Genomic DNA, 26,015 nt, shown 5'->3' on the forward strand with positions numbered 1-26,015 from the left:
AGAAAAAGTTTTAAAAATGAGCTAAAATAGCCATACAACCTAATATAGTATAAAACGAGCATGTTGCTAATATGGTATATCATAATAATATAAAGACAAAAAACACTAAAAAGAAAAGAAATAAGATAAAAGTTCTATGAAGTGAGATAATTGAACTCAATTAAAAATGAATAAATTAAAAAGTAAACAAATTAATTAAACTAAGAAAAAGTAAAACCAGAAAAAGATAAAAAGAATGAACATACATAAACAAAAGAACACTACACAGAACAAGAATGAAATTAAAAAAAAATAGAAAAATAGAGAAAGATAAAAGAGAGAGCCTCCTCCCTCGGCTGCCTCTACTTTGGCTTCTTGAGGAAGTTTTTTGATGAATAGCTTTGTTTTTTGACTTTGGCCTATGGCCGTGTGACTCTCATGGGGTGATCTTGTATCCCCTGTCCTTTTTTTGTGAATATGTACTTTAATATTTTTAATTAATAGAGAAGGCCTATTCATCAAAAAGAAGAGAGCCTAAATAGAAAAAAGAAATAAAGTAACATTAAATATTAGAGAAAAAAGGGGGGAATAGAAAAGACAAAAACCGGCTACAACTAAGAGAAGGGGAAAGTGGGGGACCTAATAGCAGTGAGACAAAGGAACCCACAAAATGGAGAGCAAGGGAAAACAAAAGACAAGGAGGAGGGAATCCTAGGGGCTCACCTCAACAAGGCCATGATGTCGGGATAAGAGAGTGGCGACAAGAGGGGGAGGGATGAAGCAAAAATAGGGCTACACCAAGAGGGGGTTGAGGTGGTCAATGGATGGGTTGACAAAGGCTTTTGATACTAGAGAGCATAGGTTGCCATGAAATACTTAAGCCATACCCTTCATCACGACTGAGGCTAGTGGGATGGTTATTTAAATTATAGGTGGTTTTCTATGTGTTATGGGATGTACACATTGTGACTTATAATTTTAGAATATAGTAGTGGTTTGGCTTCACTATTCATTATATTTGTTATGTGTGATAATTATATATTACCTAGTTCATCTATGATATCAAAACTTTGATATCCTTGCATGCCTTGAATTGATGTAGTTAATTGATATTTTTTTTAACTTATATCATATCATATTGGATGTCCATGTTGTTCTATAAAAAAAAAATTGTTGGGAAAATATACCTAATATTTTATTGACTCTCCATGCATAGATCTTTCCTAATGGTGGTTAATTGGGCGTAGGTGATTTGGATGAATATTTAATGTTATCCTTTCGTTTCTCTTCCTCCTTTTGGGAGAGTGTACAATGAGATAGAAGGTGTGTCTAAGGGGATGAAGGAATGACCAAGTTTTTAGATATATACTCTAGGAGAACTATAAAAACCTCAATTTGTTAATTATGGATTATAATAGAACACTACCAAAAATTTAATTTCAATCTTTTGGAAGTATATAAATAACCACAATTTTGAGATCAATTAATAAATTATCAAAAATCGGGTTTAACAATTTACCAAACATATTTATAATAGATACAAATGTTACATGCAACCAAAATAGATATAAAACCTTGAAATGAAATGCCTATGAAAACTATAGTATTGTTGAACAAAAATCAATACCTATTAAAAATATCTATAGTAGCCTAGACTAGATTTCTAGATCCTCATCAATGCGACAACTTTAGATAATCATAACAACTAAAAACCATAATAAATTTTAATGAAAATACACAATATCAACATTATAACCTTTTGGCACAAAGGAGCATAGGAAGAACCCCGTCATGCATGCAAGCCTCATCAAGCTAATTCATGAGCACTTTAGCAAAAAGCCCCCCCCCCCCTCCCCCCCTATAATCCCACCTCGGCCTCCGAAGGGTATGGCATAGACGTTAGTTTCTTTGAGGATAATGAGAATTTGGATTCTGATTGGGAAGAGGAAGAGAATCCTTCTTCAAAGAAGGCATCCAAGAAAATAAAACTGAGAAAACCCTCAGGCAAGAAAGAAGTTGCAATAAAAACCCCCAAAGCCACCCCTCAAGATGTGAAGATAAGGGAGAAGGACATCTCTGAGAAAAAAATGGTCTCATATTCTGAGGATTCCCCGAATGAGAACACTGAAGCCCCTAAAGCTATGAAGGGTTCCTACACTTCACACCCGGCTACAGATAGGGAGAATCATCCAAGGTTTCCTGCTAATCTTAACCTTGAAGATCATTATTTTAAATCTGATAGAGAGTTTCTAGATGATATTTTGGCTATTTCTAGAAATGAGGCAGTTGATTATTTTTTGATTGATAAAATGGGTGTTTTACGAGATCAAGGAATTAAGCATAAAGAATAGGATTGTTTCCAATAAGCTAGATGAGTTGAAAACAAAAGGCAATGCCCAAAATGATGGTGCTTTATGGACTGAGGAGGAGAAGAATTTGATGGCAGAATGTCTCCAAAGGACAATAGAGCTTATGGAAAAAATGAAAAAAGATAATGAGAAAAAGATAAAGCATGTGGAAGGGGAGATGGATAAGATCAACAGTACAATGAACACAATAATGGCATATAGCCATAAAGTAGTAAAACAAACTGCTTCTACTCTGAGCACTATGGTGGAAAACCTTGAAAAAACCTAGCAGGGGACTCTTTTTGTAGACCTCGAAGTGGACAAAAACAAGAACACAAAGGAAGACTGTGGACCTTTGAAAAAGATGAGAGCTAATCTGAAGAGGAAAGTTGATGCTCCACCACTGGAGATACAGGAACTGAGGAAGGTTTCTCAGGATATGCACACCCTTGAGGCTGAGGTAGCTAAAACAATTAAAACTTTAGGTTAGCCTGGTTGGTGTTTTGTGCTGGCTTTTGGCTGGCTTTCAGTCTGTTGCTGTTGTTTTTTATTTTTTCTGTTTGGTAGCTTTCTGGTTCAACAAACTCTTAATGTTTTAATTTTTCTGGCTTGTAAACTCTATGGTTTTGAGTCCATGTAAAACCTATTTTTTCCTTAATCAAAAACATTATAACCTTTTAGTATTATAATATAATAAGAAAAAATTTTAAATGTTACCATCATTTTATAATTAAAAAATATTTTAATATTACTGTCATTTCTATATGATATTGCAATTAAAAAATTCATTAAAAAACTAAATACTATTATCAACTTATCAGCTTCTATATAATATGTATTAAAAAATACAAAATAATACCAACATTTTATCAATTTTTATATAAATAGCTATCAAATTTAATTTATTGTTTTTTACGAGGGGCAAAGAATAACAGCCCATAGCAATGATGTCTCCTAAAAGACAGTTTTCTAGAGTGTATCGAATTATATTGTTAATCACAATTCAAATGCATAGCTATCACTAGTTTTATATACGTTATGGTATATACAAATGACAATGGATTCCACGTTTCTTGCCAGGGAGGATGACATTTTTGTCAGATTCCATGAACGGTGTGCTTGGTATCATCGAAATTATTTTAGGAAAATGATTTTTATAAGGGAAAATGAGGTCTTCTGACAGATTAATCTGAGGAGATCTAAAATCCATATAAGGAAACGAAATCATTGCTTTCCAAGTAGATCTGAAATTCATTCAATGGAAGAGCAATGGTTGATTTGGCTTTCTGCGCTACTAAGCAGTACGCTGTCGTATTTCTTATTAGATCTAATCCGCAGAAGAAAGAAGAAAAGAAGAGAAAATCTTCCTCCTGGACCTCCTGCCTGGCCCATCGTGGGAAACATTCTTCAGCTGGGGAAGAAACCGAATGAATCTTTGTGGGCTCTTTCTCAGAAATACGGCCCACTCATGACTCTCTCGCTCGGCATGAAAACTGCTGTGGTTGTTTCGTCCTCTGAAATGGCAAAGGATATCTTCAAAACCCACGACCAGAATCTTGCAGGACGGATTCTGATAGAAGCAGCAAAGGTTCTTTCTCACCATGAATCTTCAATTGCTTTTGCTCAGTACGGAGATTACTGGCGGAAGTTAAGGCGAATTGCCACCACAGAGCTGTTCAGTCCCACCAGACTCCAAGCGTTGCAACATCTCAGAAGAGATCAAGTCTCTCAGACAATTCGAATGGTCTTCGACAAGAGGGGGAAGAGTTTGAATATTGCACATTTGGTGTTCTACGAGGGTCTCAATCTCATGAGCAATGCCATCTTCAGTAAGAAGTTGTTCGATCCCAACAATCTAGAGACTGCAGAATTGAGGAACGCTTTTACTGAGACGTTCAGGTTGGCTGGAAAACCCAACTTGGCCGACTTTTATCCGTTTTTGAGGTTCCTGGACCCTCAATGCGTGAGCCGTGGTGTGGCCGTCCATAGTAAACGACTACATAAGTACTTAGATGTATTCATACAAGAGCGGTTGGAGGCGAGGAGGCAAGGTGTAGGTCTTCCAAGGGAAAGGGACTTTCTCGATATTCTGCTCGATCTGACTGCCCATGATTTCACTCTGGTGAATATCAGGGCTTTACTCTTGGTGAGTCTTTGTTCAACGCCTATTCTGATTCGTGTTTTATTTACAAAAAAGAAAATTTATTATTGATGAGTCATTTTCTTATGATCATGTAGGAACTCTTGTCGGCTGGTAGTGATACTACTACAACAACAATAGAATGGGCTATGGTGGAACTGATTGCCAATCCTCATGTAATGAGACAAGCACAAAAGGAATTAGAGGAGGTAATTAGTTTCAATCGAAAAGTGGAAGAATCTGACATACATCATCTACCTTATCTCCATGCTATAGTGAAAGAAGTGTTTCGACTACACCCAGCACTTCCTTTGGCATTGCCCCATAGAGCAGATAACACATGTGAGGTGGCAGGGTATATGATCCCCAAGCATGCCATGGTGATTGTGAATGTGTGGGCAATTGGAAGAGATCCTAAAATTTGGAAGGAACCTTTAAAATTTATGCCAGATAGGTTTTTAAATGGTGAGTATAGTAAGATGAAGTATAAGGGGCAAGATTTTGAGCTGATACCATTTGGAGCTGGAAGAAGAGTATGCTTAGGACTTCCTTTGGCTCATCAAATGGTTCATTTTACTATTGCTTCCTTACTTAATCCATTCATTCAATTGGACACTTCCAATAGGGATGAATCATGAGAAAATAGACATGAGTGACAGCTTTGGAATAGTATTGAAGAAGGCTATAGAATTGCATGCGATCCCCACACCAAGATTACCAAATCATTTGTATTAAAACATTATGTTAGAGTACCTACTAGTTTTTTTTACCAAGTTTGATGTATATTTATCAAATAAATGTTATAAAAATGTATAATAGCTCATGTCTATGCATCTTATATGTGACTTAATATGATTTATGAAAGATATTTTGTATCGAGATCATGATGTTTGACTATACATTACTGTATGTATATGCAGTCACAATTACCATTTGATACTTTGAAAGATTTATTTATTTTTTGAACATTGGTTCGTCTTAACAGTGGACCCACAAATTTGTGATAGACAAGCTTGTGGAAAATATTTTTATGTTATAGATCGTTTTCTTATGGATCCAATCGAATTATTTGTTATTTCCTTCTTCTGTTGAATGTTTTGTGGCTACAAAATTACAAATACAACTGGTAAATTTAATTTTGAAATAACGTCTTGTAGCTTGTCTTATTAAATAAACTTTGATAGAAGTTCGGTAGATGTTCTAACGGTTGCCATGTTGATGGTACGATATGTTGAATATTGCACTACTGTGTTAATCATTATTTATCTACTATCTCAATCTTGTGCTATGTCATCTTACATGTGTTGATACAGTGCAATTGAAAATCCTCGTTTAATTCCTTACGTAAACCTAGATTTACAAATATTTGTTTCTTGAGTTCTCTATAATATAATATAAATGTAACCATAAGAAAATCTAGTAGCATAAGCAGATGTTGAGTAAGTATGGAATAATTAAGATGACCCAGTAGCAGCATTTGAACCAGAGCTAGTTGGACTAGTCAAATACATTGACCCAGCTGGTTCATCAGTAGATCTAGATATAGTAGGCAGGTGTTTTAAGCATTACTTTTCAAACCATTTTCGTTGGTACTTTAAAAATAAAACTTATAGTTGACTATTATATGGTGATTATTTTTAGAATGTAAGATTATGGTTCTTTATTAAATAGAATAAAGTCAAGTGGATTTAATTCTTGAAGGAACTCTACGGTTAAGTACATTTGAGTTGGAATACTATTCAAAGTTGGAATAGTATTTGGATGGGTAACCACCCAAGAAATATAGCATTTGACTTCTCCCTATCAACATCACCTAGACATAATAATAGCTAAGTGGACCATTCATTATCATGAGAGATAGGTTCATGTGAACCACTACTCATGAAATATGGTGCAATGAATTTGACTCAAACTACACAATGAGATTCTAATAATAATATCACAAAAATGCATGCTATAAAAAGTACCTCCTACTTATCAATTTTTTGAGACCCTTCTCACCAATGTGACCAAGCATTTGCTGTCATAACATTGTCTTCTATGTTGAGAGTTTCATCTCCAAAGCATTCACACCCTTAGGTACATAAAAAGTGTGATCAAATGTAGAAGCAATAGTCCCCTTTGCATCTTAATTTGACAATGAGGATGAAGAAAATAGGGCCCTCTTCTTGGACTCTATAGAAGGACTATTGCACTAAATGGTGCATGCATTCAACTTATACAAGGTTCTTATATGAACACCCTTAGCAAGCACCATAGAACCTATAATCGTCTTGCATCCACCTTGCATTAAAATAACCTACACACACACATCACTTAGTTTACTTACAAAGAGTAGATTTTGTTCCAAACCTAGCATGTGCAAAACACCATTGATCCCCTCGACTCTACCATCATGGAATCTAATATTGACTCTTACATGGCCAACAACCTAGAAATGAGAGTCATCACTGAGAGACACCTTCCCACCATCATATTCCTCATAGTTTAGAAACCAAACTCTATGTGAGGCCATGTAAAAAGATGCACCCAATTTTATCAACAACAAATCTTCTAATGCATGTGCTACCAAGGCTGCAAAAAATGCTTCACCGTCATTCTGAGGGGATTTTTCTAAATCTAAATTGGAGGAGACCTTCTTCTTTTTCTTCTTTTTCTCCTTCTTACAATCTTTATGGAAGTGAATAATTTTATCATAATTTGAACACTTTTCCTTGGACTTTCCAAGAGACTTCTATCTTCCACGAGATTTGAATCTACTTCTTTCATCTGTCTTGTCCTTCTTCTTTTCTTTCTCTTTTGATATACCACAAACTGCAAGAGTCTCCTTAGCAAACTCATAAGTATTGCTCCACATCTCTTTATAAAGTAATAATTCTACCACCTCATTCATATTAAACTTAGGAGTTGTACTCCTGATAGCCATAACAATGTGGTCCCATGACAAAGAACATAATGGAAGCATGCAATGATCCTCTTAAATCTTGTCACCATTAAAACCCAACTAATAAAAAATCATGTTAAAAGCATGGAGATGATAAACAAAAGATCTTATATCTTCCATCTTCAAAGAATACATATTATTTCTCAAGAAAATATTACTTATCAACGATTTATCCAGATAAACATCTCTAATCATTTTTGAAAGTTCTTTCTATTGGCATTTGGCATAACTGATGCAAATCAAGTCATGCAGTTGAAGTTGATGACTACACCGGTAAAGGATAGAAGTCTATTTGTGATGAAGAGATTGAGATTCTATGAATAGATGACATGGTCAGTTATTTGTGTTGTCATTGTTGGCAACTGGTGTTCCTGATATTTCTGATGTTTTGTTTTATCATCTAAGTGTTTTGGTTTACCGACAATGAGCTAAAGTCTATTAAATAGGACTTTAACCAATAAGGAAGAATTGTTTTGATTGGATCGGTCGATTGGCAATGACTAGTGATTTAGGGTTTGGATAGTGAACTTGTAAAATGAAAAGATGTAAGTGACCGAAACTAGAACTTGTGATGATTACGGGAAGGCATGTTTAAATTTCTAATGAAGTTTTCCTAAGGATTTAGTAGGGTTTAAGGACCGATGAAGAAATCATCAAACCGGTAATGATTTATGTTATGACGGTGATCAACAGTGAGTCTACTTAAAGTTGGTAACAAGAAACAACCCGCGTGAAAGATTTAATATCTATTTTAGCATGATTCAAGGAATATTTTCTTGGGAATTAGCGAAATGCTTTGGCGAGTGTTTTGAGGATACAAATCAGCTTTTCGTGATGAGTTATGATCAATCAATGATTGATATTGCATTGTACTTTCTTGTTATGATCTGGATAGCAATCTATGCTGATCTTTTGTGATCTAATTGTAAATTCATGATGTAATTAGGTTTTATGGCCGACCTAGTTGAGATGGCTATTTATCTTGACACAGTTGATGTTTATTGTGTTGGTGGTCTTAGAGAATGTGTTAAGCCATCCAAGTGAAGTGTGTAATCTACCTAAGAGTTGCAGAGTGTTGTGTATAACTGGATCTGATCAAGCAAGCACAAAAGTACAATAAAATATATCATTTTCTTACTATTATTCCCTAACAGTTGCACAGGTTAAATCCCTTGACCGAGTAGGTTCTAACAGGCCTTAATCATTTAAGTCCCCTAACAGGGTAGCTCTCAAAAGAGTGTTAAATCCTTTCACGAGGTTGATCCTAACAAATCATCAAGCTCCTAAACGAGTTGCAAGGCAAATCCCCTAACCGAGTGACTCCTGACAGGGTCTTCTCTTAAGCGGGCGTATTGTAAGATTCTAACAAGGCTAAGCTCCTAACAGGGCGTACTTCAAAATAGTACAAATATTTGTGGGTGCCTTGATTCACACCGTGGTTTTTTCCCTATTTGGGTTTCCATGTCAAAAACTTATGGTGTTCATGTGTGGAATGTTTTTCATGTGATGTTCTTGTTTAGATTTCCTTTAATGCATTATTTATGAGAAATTGGTTATGATGTTCTATCAGAAGTTTATCAGAGGTCACCAGTTCTGATAAGAAGTTGTTTGAGAATTTTTTTGATCTTATTGATAAGGTTAATGAGTTGGTAATTGATCAAGTTTATATGATTACTTTGGTGGTGAAATTATTGGTAAATGATTTGATTAATGTGTTAAGCAAATCTGATATAGAGGTTATTAGATCTCATTACAGAAGTTGAGATATTTGTTATATAGTTTCAGATCTGAGATAAGCTAAAATAAGTTTGATTTTGAGTTAAAGCTTGAATTGGTCTTAATATTGATTCACCCCCCCCACCTCTTAGTATCAACCAGATCCTCATAGGATTAACAATTGGTATCAGAGCTCTAATCCTCTGTGTCAATATGATGAAGAAAGAGGGTCCCAAGTTCAACACAAATAACTGCAAGATCTGGAAGGACAAAATGAATATCTACATCAAAGGTCTTGGTGCACAATATTGGAAGAAATTTGAAACAAAATATGTTGCTCCTACCACTACTCCCTTGACACCGAATGAACTTAGAGAACAACAAGATAACATGCAAGCCCTAGAAGCTATTGTAAGTACTTTACCTGATTCAAAATATATTGATGTTCAAGGATTGGAAACTGCAAGTGAGGTTTGGGAAAAGTTAGATAATATCTATGGAGGAGATAAGCATGTTCAAAGAGCCAAAGAGGAAATCTTGAGAGGAAATTTCGATGAGATGAGAATGCTAGAAGGAGAGAATATTGGACAGTATGGTCAGAGAATCAAAGAAGTTGTTGGTAGCATTAAAAGTGTTGGAGGCAATATAGAAGATGATACAATAATAAGTAAAATGCTCAGAACTCTTCAACCTCGGTATACTATAAGAGTATTAGCAATCCAAGAACTTGGATCTATTTTACGGGATAAGGTAACTGTTGATTCATTGATTGGTAAGCTTATAGCTTTTGAATTAAATAGTTTTGACACTAGTGTGACAAAATCTACTTAATCTTCCTTTAAAGCTTCTGTTACTGGTTCGTCTACTAGAAAAGGAAAAGATATATATCAAAATCATGAGTGCAAGACAAGTCATGGAAGCAACCGGGGAGATGAAAATAATTAAGATCAAGTGAGGGACCTTGAAGCATTGCTAGCAAAAATATTTCCAAAAGTCATTGGTAAGTATAGAGGAAAGCTACCTTTGAAGTGTTTCTCTTGTAATAAAATTAGTCATATTCCTGCTAACTTCCCTAACACCGATAAGAAAGAAAAGTTTAGAAGATTCAAAGGAAAGGGCAAGAACATTATTATATTGTAGTAGATGAAGGTGTGACTAACGAGGAGTCGGAAGAAGAAGATGACAATGAAGAAATTGTGTTTGTAGCTGTGAAGGAGAAACTCTTTCATAAAAAGGCACTAGTATCTCATATGGAGAATAGTGATGAGTGGATTTTAGACAGTGGCTTCTCACACCACATGACCGGAGACAAAAGTAAGTTCATAACCCTTAATGAATTTGATGGAGGTGTTGTTAGATTTGGAAACAACTCTCCTTGCATGGTGAAAGGTAAAGGTTATATATCTCTAAATGGAAAGACTAATGCTGATGATGTATTTTGGGTTGATAGTCTTAAGCATAATCTTTCAAGTGTTGGTCAGCTCAATGATAAAGGTTATTTGCTTGAATTTAAGAGTGGTCTCTGCAAAATTCTTGGAGATAATGGTGAACTGATTGCTGAGGTAACTTATTCCATTTGAATAGTAATGTTAATAATTTTCTAGTTGTAAGAATGGAAGACAGTTGGTTATGAAATAACAGATGTTGTCATATTAATTTTGATAATCTAGTTAAGATAAGCAAGTCAAGTGTTGTCAGAGGATTACCTCAACTTGTCAAACCAGATAGTGTGATATGCAAAGATTGTCAAATCAGTAAGATGACCTCTATTTCTTTCAAAATAAAGAATGGTATTTCTAAGAATATTTTAGATTTGGTACATACTAGTCTCTGTGGCCCTATGAGAACAAAGAGTTATTATGGTGATAGATATTTCATGATCTTCACCGATGGCTATTCTAAAATTATGTGGGTAACATTTCTGAGAGAGAAATCAGAAGCATTTAAAAAATTTAAATCATTTAAAGCCCTGGTTGAGAACGAAATGGGTAAGAACTTTAAGTGTTTAAGATCAGACTGAGGAGGTGAATTCACATCTGATGAATTTGTTAAGTATTGTGATGAATAGGGTATAAAGAGATAAATGTTAGCTCCAAGGACACCACAACAGAATGGAATTGCAGAAAGAATGAAGAGAACAATAGTTGAAGCTGCAAGAACCATGTTATTATAGGGTAATGTATCCAAAAAAAATTGGAGAGAAGCGGTCAGTACTATTGTATATACTCTTAATCGAGTACTGGTAAAAAGAGGTAACAATAAGACACCTTATGAGCTATGGTATAGAAAAACTCCTTGTGTTAGTTATTTTAAAATCTTTGGAAGTCAATGTTTTATCAAGAGAGATAACTACACTGAGAAGTTTGATGCAAAATCTGATGAGGAAATTTTTCTTAGTTACTCTTCTAAGAGGAAAGCATATAAATGTTACAATAAGAGGACTAAGAAAGTTATTGAAAGTGCTAATGTAAAAGTTGATGATTTATCTGATAAGTCTAAAGGTACAAGTAGATCTGAACTTGAAAAAGTATGATAATGAGGAAAAGTTTGTGATCATTGAGCCGGAAGAAAAGAATAATGAACAACTGACAAATGCGGAACTAGGTGATCAACTAGTAAGCAATGACAGTGAAGATGAAGAACCTGCTGAAGAAGATGCAGAACCGAGACATGCAATACCTAGATATGTCATACTGAATCGTTCACAAGAATAGATAATTGGTGATAAGAATGCAGGTGTGCAAACCAAGAGAAAGATCTAAGAGAATTCATGTTTGATATCTACAATTGAAGCCAAGACAATTAAGGAAGCACTAAAGGATGGTTATTGCGTTAAGGCAATGAATGAAGAATTATATCAAGTTGAGAAGAATCAAACATGGTCACTTGTTCCTAGACTGGAGGATAAAAATGTAATTGGAACAAAATGGGTCTTTAGGAATAAATTGAACGAAGAAGGAAGGATTGTTAGAAACAAGGCAAGGTTAGTCTACAAAGGGTATGCTTAAGAGGAAGGTGAGGACTATGGTGAAACATTTGCAGTTGTTGCTATATTGGTAGGTGTAAGAATGCTACTGGCATTTGCTGCATATAGGGATTCAAAGTCTACCAAATGGATGTCAAATCAGCCTTTCTAAATGGGATTCTAGACGAAGAAGTATACATTGAATAGTCAGATGGATTTTCCTTGACCGATGATAAAGACATGGTGTGTATATGACACAAATCTTTGTATGGTCTTAAGCAGGCACTGAGAGCATGGTATGAGAGATTACGTGCACATTTGATCAAGATTGGATTCCATCGTACTAGTGAGGACAACAATATTTATTTGAAAACTAATGGAGAGAAGATGCTAATAGCAGAAGTATTTGTTGATGATATAATTTTTCGTGGCAATGATGATATGTTTATGGACTTTGTTGATATAATGAAAAAGGAATTTGAAATGTCTCTAATCAGTGAAATTAAGTTCTTTATTGTCTTACAAGTCCAGCAACTGGATGGTGGTATCTTTATTTGGCAGACCAAGTATATCAAAGAGGTGTTGAATACTTTTGACATGAAAGACTGCAAACCGGTAGGTACACCGATGGTGACTAGTTGTAAGTTGTCAAAGGAAGATGATTCCCCTACTGTTAGTGAAAAAGAGTACATATCTATGATTGGCAAGCTACATTATGTTGTCCATATAAGACCGCACAATGCTCATGTTGTTGGATTAGTTCCTAGATTTCAAAAGGAGCCTAAAGAGAGTCACATGGTGGCTGTAAAGAGAATTTTTTGGTATGTCAAAGTCACAATAGATTATGGTTTATGGTATCCCTATAAAGGTGATTTTACTTTGGATGTCTTTACTAATGTTGATTGGGTAGGTAATGTTGATGATCGGAAAAGCACAACCGATGAAGCTTTTCTACTTGGAGGAATATTAGTGGCATGGACGAGCAAGAAACCAACTTTTGTTTCTCAATCTATAGATTAAGTTGAGTATGTAGCTGCATCAATGAATTGTACACAAGAAATATGGATGAGGCATGAGCTAGGAGGATTCAAGATAGATATGTCAAAACCAGTGACTATCTATTGTGATAATAGAAGTGCAATCAATATTTCTAAAAATCCCGTGTTACATTCTATAACCAAGAACATTGAATTTAAGTATCATTTCCTAAGGGAAAGCGTTCAAGATAAGGAGGTGAAGATGGAATATCTAAAGAGTTAAGATCAGTTGGTTGATATCTTTACTAAGCCCTTACCGAAGGCTACTTTTGAGTTTCTTAGAGGTAAACTAGGGGTTAGACCCCTACAATGGAAGAACTAAAGTGATGGAGATCCATCAATCCTGTGGATTTCATGTTTATTTTTCACTAAGGATTGATGAAGGTATAGGCTACTTCTTTGGGGAGCAAGTCTGATGTAAAATTCTGATTTAATGCTCTATTATAATTTTCTGATTTATGTAGCAGAGATGATGGAAGAGGCAACAACAGAATTAAAGAAAAATGATGCATTTACATCTTTGGCATTGTTGTCAAAGGGGGAGAAGAAATTCATAGAAATCAGATATGGAAGGAATGTGAGAAGTTGAAGATCAGATTGAGTGGAGCATTGGTTTAGGGGGAGATGTCAAAAGGAGAACCAACAGAGATATGATCAGAGATGTGATATCAGCAAGCAAGTTGATGATGATGATGGTATTTTGATTGTGTATCTGATTAGTGTTTCCATCAATGCCAAAGGGGAAGATTGTTGGCATTTGGCATAACTATTGCAGATCAGGTCATGCATTTGAAGTTGATGACTGAACTAGTTAAGGATAGAAGTCTATTTATGATGAAGAGGTTGAGATTATATGAATAGATGAAATGATCAGTTAATTATGTTGTCATTGTGGGCAACTGATGTTCCTGATGTTCCTAAGGTTTTGTTTTATCATCTAAGTGTTTTGGTTTACTGATTGTGAGCTAAAGTCTGTGAAATAGGACTTTAACTGATAAAGAAGAATTATTTTGATTGGATCAGTCGATTGGAAATTATTGGTGATTTGTAGTTTGGATGGTAAACTTGTATCATGGAAAGATGTATGTTACTGGAACCAGAACTTGTGATGATTACCGGAAGGTGTGTTTCATTTTTTGATGAATTTTTGCTAAGGTTTTAGTAGGGTGTAAGAACCGGTGAAGAAATCATCAAACCGGTAATGATCTATGCTATGAGGGTGATCGACAACGAGTCTACTTAAAGTTGGTAACATGGCACAACTCACGTGAAAGATTTAATAGCTATTTTAGTGTGGTTCAAGGAAGATTTTCTTGAGAATCAGTGAAATGCTTTGGAGAGTGTTTTGAGGATACAGATCAGATTTCCATGACGAGTTATGATCAATAAATGATTGATATTATAATGTAATTTGTTGTTATGATCTGGATAGCGATTTACGATAATATTTTATGATCTTATAGTAAATTCATGATGTAATTAGGTTTTGTGGCTGAGCTAGTTGAGATGGCTATTTATGTTGACACAGTTAATGTTTATTGTGTCGGTGGTCTTAGAGAATGTGTTAAGCCATCCAAGTGAAGTGTGTAATTTGCCTGAGAGTTGCAGAGTGTTGTGTATAATTGGATCTGATCAAGCAAGCACAAAATTGCAAGAAAATAAATCATTTTCTTACTCTTGTTCCCTAACAGTTGCTATAGGTTAAATCCCTTGACCGGGTAGGTTCTAATAGGCCTTAATCATTTAAGTCCCCTAACAAGGTATCTCTCAAGAGAGTGTTAAATCCTCTCACGAGGTTGATCCTAATAGATCATCAAGCTCCTAATCAAGTTGCAAGGCAAATCCCCTAACCGGGTGACTCCTGACAGGGTCTTCTCTTAACTGGGCGTATTGTAAGCTTCTAACAAGGCTAAGCTCCTAATAGGGCGTACTTTGAAAGAGTACCAAAATTTGTGGGTGCCAACTCCCATCATGGTTTTCTCCCTATTTTGGTTTCAACTTCAAAAACTTATGGTGTTCATGTGTGGAATATTTTTCATTTGATGTTCTTGGTTATATTTCATTTCATGCATTATTTCTAACAAACCGATTATAATGTTTTATCAGAAGTTTATCAGAGGGTTGCTAGTACTAATAAGAAGTTGTTTGAGAAAGTTTTTGATCTTATTGATAAGGTTAATGAGCTGGTAATTGATCAAGTTTATATGATTACTTTGGTGGTGAAAGTATTGGTAAATGATTTGATTAATGTGTTAAGCAAATCTAATAAAGAGGTTATTAGATCTTATTACAGAAGTTGAGATATTTATTATATAGTTCCAGATCTGAGATAAGCTAAAATAAGTTTGATTTTGAGTTAAAGTTTGAATTGGTATTAATACTAATTCACCCCCCCCCCCCCTCCTTAGTATTAACCGGATTCTCATAGGATTAACAATTGTTATCAAAGCTCTAATCCTCTATGTGTAGAAAGCCTAATCGCTTGAGGAAAATATTCTAAGGAATTCAAGATGATGAAGAAAGAGGGTCCCAAGTTCAACAAGGATAACTACAAGATCTGGAAGGACAAAATGACGATCTACATCCAAGGTCTTGGCGTAGAGTATTGGAAGCAAGTTGAAACAACATATGTTGCTCCTACCACTACTCCCTTGACACTGGATGAACTTAGAGAATAGAAAGATAACATGCAAGCCCTAGAAGCTATTGTAAGTACTTTATCTAAATCAAAATATATTGATGTTCAAGGATTGGAAACTGCAGGTGAGTTTTAGGAAAATTTAGAGACAATCTATGGAGGAGATGAGCATGTTCAAAGAGCCAAAGAGGAAAGCTTGACAGGAAAGTTAGATCACATGAGAATGTCGGAAGGAGAGAATATTGGACAATATGGTCAAAGAATAAAAGAAGTTGTTGGTTGTATATAGAGTACTGGAGGCAAAATAGAAGATGATACAATAGTAAGTAAAATGCTCAAAACTCTTCAACCTCAATATGCTATAAGAGTATCAGCAATCCAAGAACTTTGATCTATTTCAAAGAATAAGGTAACTATTGATTCATTGATTGGTAACCTTACAGCTTAAATGAACTAAATAAGTTTGACAATAGTGTGACAAAATCTATTGAATCTTCCTTTAAAGCTTCTATTACTGGTTCATTTGCTAGAAAAGGAAAAGATATATATCAAAATCATGAGTGCATGACAAGTTATGGAAGCAACTGGGGAGATGAAGACATTGAAGATCAACTGATGGAACTTGAAGCATTGTTAGTAAAGAAATTTCCAAGAGGCAATGGTAAGTATAGAGGAAAGCTACCTTTGAAGTGTTTCTCTTGTAATAAAATTAGTCATATTGCTGCTAACTGCCCTAACACTGATAAGAAAGAAAATTTTAGAAGATTCAAAGGAAAGGGCAAGAAACATTGTTATGTTGTAGTAGATGAAGGTGTGACCGATGAGGAGTTAGAAGAAGAAAATGACAATGAAGAAATTGTGTTTGTAGCTGTAAAGGAGGAACTGTCTGATAAAAAGGCACTAGTATCGCATATGGAGAATAGTGATGAGTGGATTATAGACAGGGGCTTTTCACACCACATGACCAAATATAAAAGTAAGTTCATAACCCTTAATGAATTTGATGGAGGCATTGTTAGATTTGGAAACAACTCTCATTGCATGGTTAAAGGTAAAGGTTATATATCTCTAAATGGAAAGAGTAATGCTGATGATGTATTTTGGGTTGATGGTCTTAAGCATAATATTTCAAGTGTCGGTTAGCTCAATGATAAAGGTTATTTGCTTTAATTTAAGAGTGGAGTCTGCAGAATTCTTGGAGGTAATGGTGAACTGATTGCTACCTGGAAGCAAACTAGAGGTAACTTATTCCATTTGAATAGTAATGTTAATAATTATCTGGTTGCAAGAATGGAAGACAGTTGGTTATGGCATAACAGATGTTGTCATATTAATTTTGATAATTTGGTTAGGATAAGTAGGTCAAGTGTTGTAAGAGGATTACCCTAACTTGTCAAACCAGATAGTGTGATATGAAAAGATTGTCAAATCGGTAAGATGACCTCTATTTCTTTCTAAAGCAAGAATGGTATTTCTGAGAATTTTTTAGATTTGGTACATATTGATCTTTGTGGCCCAATGAGAACAAAGAGTTATTATGGTGATAGGTATTTCATGATCTTCCCCGATGATTATTCTAAAATGATGTGGGTAACATTTCTGAGAGATAAATCAGAAGCATTTAATAAATTTGGCACAAAACCCAAAGCCTCCTACACACAACCCTCCTTTGCCAAACCCCCCCTCAGTTTAGGATTTAATTGCACAAAATTTGATCCAATTGATGGGGATTGCAAATGTCTATCATAGGATCCCTCGCCCGAACCCAATGTTTATCCCCTCACGTCCATCATAAAGAGTTTAGAAACCATCACTGAGGAGCACAATCCTGCTCTTTTGTGGCAATATTTTGTGAGGGAAAAATATGTGGATGGCTTGTCCTATAAGGAGATCAAGGATCTTGAGATATCCAAAGCTGATATCACCGCATTGTTTGTGAATCCCTGCACTGGTCAACCCATAGACCCCAAAAAAACAAAAACTTTCTATTAAATGGTGCACAAATGATGATATTGTGAAAAACCTTTGGGATCATTCGTAGATGGTTTTTGATAAACCACCCAACAACAATCTTGATGTCCCCTTCTACTTCATCAAAAAATTGTATGCTGAGTTTGTTTTAGGAAAATATGTGAACTACTTTGACATCCAATATTTCCAAGGTGTGGGTTTAGGTATGCCCCATGATAGACCTGGGGCAGTTAGAGTAGTCTAGGGCCCATATTTCCCCTCTCCTCCTATTGATCCCCCACCTCCAGTGCAGTATCTAGATATCATTTGTGAGGCGGTATCATGGACCATATTGTCTATTCACTCTTTGAGTATCCTTTTGGTTTCTCAGGCTAGGGCAATAGCTCAACCTTCTTTTGATGGTAGCAGTGCATCTGGTGGCACTATCACATCTTCCTTGGCTCCACACATTTGTGTGCCCCATAGTTGTATCATGTGTGGGCACCTATGCTTGGATCCAGTTGGACAGCCTATTGATCCTCCTGCGCATAGTGCAGATTATGAGGCACATGAGATACACGATGCACTAGATGTTATGACAAGGACTGGAGGATACCTTGGAGAGTCCTCACATGCTAGAGGCAAGGAGGCACCTTCATCATATGTTGATGATGTAGTCGTAAGATTTGTATTTTCAAAGTTCATTCTATATTTTAAATAAATATTTATAATCTAGATAATATTAAAAACTAATGTTTATTTACATGGTCTATTTAATAGTTGATGACATAGGAGGAGTTGACACAGATCGAGGAGGGCACCTTGATGACCATTTCATTTGGCCTTGATAGCTATATGATACATATATTATTGCACCTAGTCATTTGTATTTTATTATACATACATACTCATCATTTATATTGCCATTAATTAGATTATGTAGTAAGTTGCATGTATATCTTATTTTACTCTTGTAGGGAACAAGTAGCACAAGTGCGGGGCTGTGTGATTCGGGATCTAGTAGTGCAGCTAAAGATAAGGGAAAGGTAATTGAATGCAAATATGATTGAATGAATAGTTTAAATAACTTATAATGATTATACATGTCTAGACATAGATTGATAGTTTCGCATACTTGTTGTGTATATGTACAGAAAATTCTTGGCTTCACATCCTTGTTGACTACACCCACTCTACTTGAAGATGAAGAAAAAAAAGAAGAAGAAGAGATGCCTCGGGTACATGTGTTTAGTAGATATATTTCATTATAAATAGTGATAATTATATGCTAACTTGTATCAATTTCATGTTTGTGAACATATGTAGGTTGTGTATGAAAATATTGAAAACATAGCTCCTCTACCGGAGACATACATCAAGACTCCTCCAAAGCCGAAGAGAAAACATGGAGATGAGGTAAAAAAGAATAGTTCAATTATAACTCATTTTTATGTTAACTTTTTGAATGTGGGTTATATAATATAACTAATCTTAATCGTGGTTTGTTTTTTCTTGTGTAGGATCCTTCAGATTCGAGCAGTGTGGTGAAGAGAGTCAATTTTGATGATCCATCAGTAGCTTAGGATGTTATAGATAGTTTTGGGATTCTCACATGTCTATTTGGCATGTATATTTTGTATATGGACATACATTCATGTATATAGACATACATTTTGTTTGAGTTGGCGTTTATGTCATATTTGTGTATGGACATATACTTGTAATCATTTGACATTTTCATATATACGGAAGTTGATATTTGATCATATAAATTTGTTGCTCATGTGTGCATGGTGTTATCATTTTAAACTTTAATCTTCAATCCAATAATTAACAATGGTTAATAATGGTTATTTAATGAACAATACAATTCATTTCATTTCATTTCATCGTAAGTGTTGTTTGTATAATCTTCAGATTACATATAATTCATTTCATCTAAATTGTACGTGTTAAATTTGGTTTCCTTTGGAAACTTCACCAAATTTAATGACCTCCTTGCTCATCAGGCCTCCACAAGGTCAAATTTGGAAGACAAGTGTTTTGATGGATTCTCAAAGTAAATAAGGTGAAATACAATCATTTTTTATGTAATAAGGTCATCTAAACCAATATTTGTTATGTCTAGTCATAGGTTACTCATGATCAACAATAGTCATTGTCCATAGCTATTTGGTCTTCAATTTTTCTTGATGCTTCAACAACTTGACATTTGTAGCTATAATAAGGTGTGAATACATGAGAATGGTTTTGTGTCTCTCATAGTCTTTAAATGTAAGTATGGCATTCTTTGTAATCATGTATGTTCGCAACCAAGTTCTCATAATAACAACTGAACCTGTAGGATATGAGAACCCATCATCATCTATCACTGGTTGTGTTAGCTTCTATTTCTCTATACACATCATGCCAACCAATATTTTGATCTCTCTTCATTCCCTTGCGATGCAACAACTGCAAAAAACATGTCCTAGCTGTACAAGATCTGATAGACAGTCATACTCAAGTGAACTTTCCATGTCATCATTTGACAAGGATATTGTTTGAGATAAAGGAGTTAGATATTGTGGAACCCACGTATCAACCCACTCACTTGACTCGCATAGATCCCAATCACACCGAACATAACTCTGACAAAAACAAGCCAACGCTCATGTCCAAATGGTCCATGTACTTGCCTCTGAGCTGAGAAATGAATGCATCTTTGAATAATCTTTAATTGTTTCACAATCCAATCTATCTCCCACTTTTCCCTCCTCAACTAACCAAAAGAATCTGGCCACTGCTTAATCAAGAGTACCTCCATGTGACAATGATGAACTACACCAATAAAAAATAGAACGTGCATCAAAGAAATTTGCACCTGAAATCCTCAATTTCTCCTTAACTAGAGCTCTCTTCAAACATGCTCCTGCTCCATCATGGTCCCCCTTCCCATTCCTCACCTAAAAAAACACCAAATGTTAGGTATATGCCTCTCTACATGTATTCTACTCAACCAATAAAATATAAGTGCATTCTTGAATTGACCCATACAGTTATTTGACCATATTAGATGTTGATCAATTATAATATCTTTCTCATGCAAGAACTCAAAAAAATTCTTGAAAGAATGTTGCACATACTTAGAGGAGTGTGATCTATCATCACTCATATAAAAATGATACTCCTTGATTATCTTCATGTCCTCTTATGTACTATTAGGAGCATGTATATATAATGTGAACAAAAATAATAATATGGATTGAATTGTAGTACTGAGACTGTATCTCATTCTATGGTCACAATGTACAATTCTCTACAAAATCAACCATCGATACAATAGTGCCAATTGGGAAAGAGTTCTTACACATTCTGAACTATTGATCCAGCCACTGAGACCTATGGGTGTGCCTTGCATACTTGTAGAAAAGATTTTCCTTAAAATCCAAAATAAAATCAGCAACACTCATTTCTCTTGAGACTAACTCACATCTAGAACCTTCAACTCCACTCTTCAAAGTATATTTCACTGTCTCATATTTTTTTCTCAACATAATTCTTTCCAAACTCGTGTTTGCTGCCCTCATGAAAACATGAAACAAACTTTGACAACCCACCACATTGTGAGCACTTCTCATTCAAACAATCATTTCTTTAGAAATAGTAGCTCCATCATCTCTAGGGCATAAAAATAGATCTTGCAAGTCTCTTGATGATCTCAGAAATAGCATTGCACCACACTCCTACAACATCTCATTAGTATGCATCGTAGAACGAATATGGCATAAAAGTTCATGGTACATTGAAAACTCCACATGCTACTTGCAACAACAAGTATTACGAATCTTAAGAGGTACACAATAAAATGGCTTCAAATATTCAAAGGCTCTTTGTGATATTTTTAAAGTTGGATGCACTTCACAAATAAATTTGTACAACATTGTTTGGCTTGATTCCAAGAAATGTTTGGGATGCGGTGTGCGGTCTCGGTTGCCGATTCTTAATTTCAAAAAATCCTTTACATTGGGTGATACTCTAGAATTAGAGTGCCAAAACTATCAAAATTCCTCCTTCACATTGTCAGTCAACTTTCTATCAACACGTGGAAGCCACCCACCAAAATCTCATGTATCATGTTGAAGTGGATTGTCAAGTCTTTGTCTTCGTGCAAGTGCTCTATCTAAAGTTTTGGGGTTTATGTTCAAATCAACACAAGTTTGTCTCATTCGACGAATCTTCCTCAATTGATAACTTACTAAGGAAGTTGTAATCATTCTTTGAGCGACTCTATTATCTCTTTCCTTGGTATTCTTTCCAATGGAATTGAGAGAATTAATAGATTTTTGACAATAATATAATTTCTCTCCATCTTCTTGTTTATATGAATCTTAAATTTGTTTAGCAATGGTCTCATCTTTATCATCTTTAGAAATTGAACAAAAAGTTGGCATTTTCTTGGTCAGTGTCTTATTGCTAAAATTTTGGTCTAAAAGTTGTGTATCTTACAATCAAATGGTTCTTGTTGACCTCTTGCCTTCAAGATTCACAACAATGTTCTCATCAATTTCAAGTAACCATTTTGGGGTTTTTGAAGGTCCAGGATTTGGAATTTGTCTTTCATCTATGAGAGGGTCTTCATTTATGAATTCTAAAGTAATTAGGTGTTACATATTATTCACTTGGTTGAGCAATTCCACCTTCAATGTCAAAATTTTCCACATTTTCACCTCCAATGTCAAAATTTTCCACATTTTCACCTCCTATGTCAAAATTTTCCACATGTTCACTTCCTATGTCAAATGTTTTTACATTTACACCTCTAATGTCAAAAACTTTCATATTTACACCAAAATTATGGACACCTTCATTGTCAACTTCCAAATTTTCACTTTCCATTCTCACATCATCTTGAGCATTTTCATTATCACTTTCAACATTTTCAACATGTTCAACATTTTCAACTTGTTCAACATTTTCACTTTCAAAATCTACATTTTCATTTTCAATAACTTGTTCAACATTTTCAAATTCAATTTCCTCTTCACTTGAAGTAACATTAGCAATATTTAACATACCTTGTCTTCTCCTCATATGACCTTCTCTATCTCTTTCTCTATACACTTCAATTTGGTCATTTGAAAGATTTATTTTGCGTTTAGACTTCCGATGACTACCACTACCCATTTACCTCAACAAAGATGCTCCTAAATAATTGACAATGTAAGATTTGACTTTAAGAATCTCTCAAAAGCACAAATTTGTCTCAACCTGTCTAAAAACCCATGATTGTCGACATAAACCATAATGTGAATAATGTGGGCTATTGGAATCCACAAAATGGCCCACAAGCCTCTTTTTTATTTACAGAAATTAGATATCCAACTTTAATACATAAATTTGGGGTCCCAAAAATAATTCTTGTTGCCGCCTTTTTTTTACTGTTGCCACATTAATGGCAGTGGCAAAAATCAGATATCTGATTATAATCTGATCCGATTTGAGTACTCATATTTTAAAGAGAGAGAGAGAGAGAGAGAGAGAGAGAGAGAGAGAGAGAGAGAGAGAGAGAGAGAGAGAGAGAGAGAGAGAGAGAGAGATTAGGGGAGAGAGGGGGGAGGGGGTAGGGAGAAAGAGAGATTAGGGGGAGAGAGAGAGAGAGAGAGAGAGAGAGAGAGATTAGGGGAAAGGGGGAGAGAGAAATATTAGGGGAGAGGGGGACAGAGAGAGAGATTAGGGGAGAGTGAGGGACAGAGAGAGACTAGGGAGAGGGGGAGAGATATTAGGGGAGAGGGGTCATATGACCCTTTACGACCCACAACGACCCAATATGGTGTCATAAGGGGTCATATTGTGTCCTAAGGGGTCATATGGTGTCTTAAGGGGTCATATGGCATAATATGATCCCTTAGGACACAATATGACCCATAACGACACAATTTGGTGTTGTAAGGGGTCATATGTTGTCTTGAGGGGACATAGGATCCAATATGACTCCATAGGACACAATATGACCCATAACGACACCGTATAGTGTTGTAAAGGGTCATATTGTGTCTTAAGGGGTTATATGGTGTCTTAAGGGGTCATATCACATAATATGACCCATAACAACACAATTTGGTGTCGTAATGGGTCATATGGTGTCCTAAGGGGTCATTGGACACAATATGATACCTTACGACACCATAGGACCCACAACGACCCAATATGGTGTCATCAGGTGTCATATGTTGTCCTTAGGGGTCATATGGTATCCCATGACCCATTAGGTGTAATGTCCCTCACCTATTCTGATATGAAATTTCAGTCTTTGATCCCTTTGGAAGAAATTCGTCAAACACTTGACATAAGTCTTGTCCAAGTTACTTCAAATTTGTCTTGACATTACAAACTCTTGTACAAATAGTTTGGTGACTTGCTAAACATGATACTACAATCTAGAATGAAAGTACAACTTTAATTACTAAAGTTTGGACTTGTTGACATAAATTGGTATGCAAAAATAACAAGTACAATAGACTATCATTAAATCAAACATTTGGCAAGCATCAAATGAAGAGGGACAACCTTACAGCTCTTTCATTTATAAATCAAAATAGGCTTATTTCATTATCCGTCTTACAACAAATACATTGACCAAATAGTTATGGACACTTTCAGATTTGTCTAAAGATATATAACTGTTTTAACTTTCTCAATTAACTGAAAAATGCAATGGAAATATGACAATTTGAACCTGGTATAGTTGTAGTGAATTAATAAGAAATATCAACTATCAAAAAAAACCCAAGTGCCAAATCGAGCTATATGCAATTCCACCCCTTATTGTTGCAAGCGGTAGATCTGAGATGTCACAGTGACTGCATCAAAGGTCTCCAAATCGCCTCCTAAACTTATCGGTCTTGATGCTTGAGGTAGGCGCTACACTCCACTATGGACATTCAAGTCAAATCATACAGATATACCCCAAATTGAAGGTCTCCATGCTCAGATCCGATTTTCTGATTATGTACTGATGTCTCAGAAATATTCTTTTAACTGTTGTCAAATCCTTCCAAGAGTGTCTCTAACCTGATCAATTCTTCATCTTTATGACAACTCCTTCCTCTTTTAATAATTTCCAATTGTTTTCAAGTGCCAAAGGTGAGGTCTAAGAGTTTTGGGGAATGGTGGACCTGCTATAACTCGGCCTCTTGAAACAAATTTTAGATGCACTTTAATCACCAATAAATGACCTTGAAATAATCGTCTATGCTCACCCTTCAATCTGCAATCAACAAACTGTGGAACCGATGCAACGGTGGTGGGATATGAGTGAAAACAAGGGTATCAAGAGATCTACAACCTCCGTCAACAGCAAGCCAAAATCATGATCTACCTCCAATCTTCCTCCAAATCACTAATAGGATATCTCCAAAGTAGCCTAGGATGAATATTGTTGATATCTCCCAACCCTCCTCTTCAATTTTATCGTAGCAAAAAAATGTAGCAACGCCTGTAGCGCACCACTGTAGCGCGACACTATAGCATGACACTATTGGGGCAAGTAAAACTTCTAATAACAAACTTAATATGCATAGTAAGAAAGATTGCAATGTCTTTCTCTCTCAACTATAAATTTCTCTTCAAAAGAAGGCTTCACAATGTAGGCACTAATGTAGATCCCATCATGAACCTACTCCCAAAATGAAGAATTAGGGTTTCGTCCAGCCCTTCTCTCAAATCTGTTGAAGGTTTGCATCCTCAGAGACTTGACCAATGCCACACATTAGTCATTTCATCATATTCAAACAATGTCTAATCTCAGTCCCTTTTCCATCTCTTACCCACCTCTATTTATCTTTTTCCATAACCCATCATGATAAGCTTCTAGAAGAGGGTGGGTACACTTTATTTATTTTATTAAGTGACTATTTAATTAATATTTTGTTTTTATACTTTAGTCACTTTTAATTAAATTAATTAAATATAAAGTCACTTTTAATAAATAATTTATTTTAATGACTTTATAAGAAATTAATTTAATTAATTTCTCCTTATGATGCCTATTAGCCTAAAGGATAAAATTGGAGACATTACAAATCTGCCCCTCCTGAAATTGCTTGACCCCAAGCAATCTCCACTGCTCAACCAAAAACTGTGATAGAAAATCACCACCTGGATCCCAAATGAAAAACTGTGTAATGTCTCTGTCAACATGTCAAAGCTCCTGTAACACAAACTGTATCCACTGAATCATTTTGAACACCTCACCATGTGCCACAGGAGTGCAAGCCTCAGTCCTAGAAATACTTGGATCCCAAACCAATCCATCAA

At 35.3% G+C, this 26,015-nt stretch overlaps 1 pseudogene; it reads left to right on the forward strand.

Moving 5' to 3' along the window:
• The first annotated feature begins 3,585 nt into the window (after nt 1-3,585).
• On the forward strand, nt 3,586-5,202 carry LOC131037704 (flavonoid 3'-monooxygenase CYP75B137-like; annotated as a pseudogene).
• The last annotated feature ends 20,813 nt before the right edge of the window (nt 5,203-26,015 follow it).

This window comes from Cryptomeria japonica, chromosome 6, assembly GCF_030272615.1.
Source record: "Cryptomeria japonica chromosome 6, Sugi_1.0, whole genome shotgun sequence".
In the NCBI taxonomy this organism is placed as follows: Eukaryota; Viridiplantae; Streptophyta; class Pinopsida; order Cupressales; family Cupressaceae; genus Cryptomeria; species Cryptomeria japonica.